This window comes from Phalaenopsis equestris, unplaced genomic scaffold (assembly GCF_001263595.1).
Source record: "Phalaenopsis equestris unplaced genomic scaffold, ASM126359v1 Scaffold000191, whole genome shotgun sequence".
Taxonomy (NCBI): Eukaryota; Viridiplantae; Streptophyta; class Magnoliopsida; order Asparagales; family Orchidaceae; genus Phalaenopsis; species Phalaenopsis equestris.
Genome location: NW_018164633.1, coordinates 587,524 through 588,326, shown reverse-complemented (window position 1 = coordinate 588,326; position 803 = coordinate 587,524).

Below are 803 nucleotides of genomic sequence, written 5' to 3'. Positions count from 1 at the left end.
ACAAAATGAAATTGGGAATATTTTAGATTTATTGGCATTTTTTAGGTATTTTTGGAATTTTTGGATTTTTGGGTCATGGAGGGGTATCTTGGTAATTTGGTCATTTTTTGGAAATTTTGACAAATTTGGATGTATTTAAGGTGTTTGAAATGGGTTTTGATCAATTTTGGGTAATTTGGCAAAATTTGGGAATTTTAGCCAAATTTGGGTCCCATGGGCAGTTAGGTAATTTGGAGGTGCATAGGGGCAAAAGACCAAGTTAGGCATTTCACATAGAATTGGATAGATATCCATTCTAAATGAACCATGGATTAATGTATTGTGAAGATATGGTGTACCCTAGTTCCAAGTCAACACCCAGGGTCAATCCTAAAGCCAAGTAATCCTATAGGGACTCTTCTTGAATTCTCTTATAATGATCTTATCTGCTAAATGCTAGAGGTTAAGATCATTATGTGGAATTTCAAGTTGAGTAAAAAGAAAAGTTTTGAATTTCTGATGGTGGGGGTAGCTTTTCTAATTTTCTAAGACTAGTCAATAGGAAAGTCCTATGGCTAGACCTAGGCTACTAAAGAAGTTTCTAGACCTCAACCAAAAGTGAGGTCAACAAACCTACTATGAAGGAAAAAACCCTCCCGCATTCAAGTTTGCCAAATCTTGGAATGAACAATGGGAAATAGCTCGAGCTGCATTACGCAGGGCCGCGAGAAAGATGAAGAAGTGGGCAGACAAGAAAAGAAAGCATATCGAGTTCAGAGAGGGAGATCTAGTCCTTGTGAACCTACTACCCCATCAATTCAAAA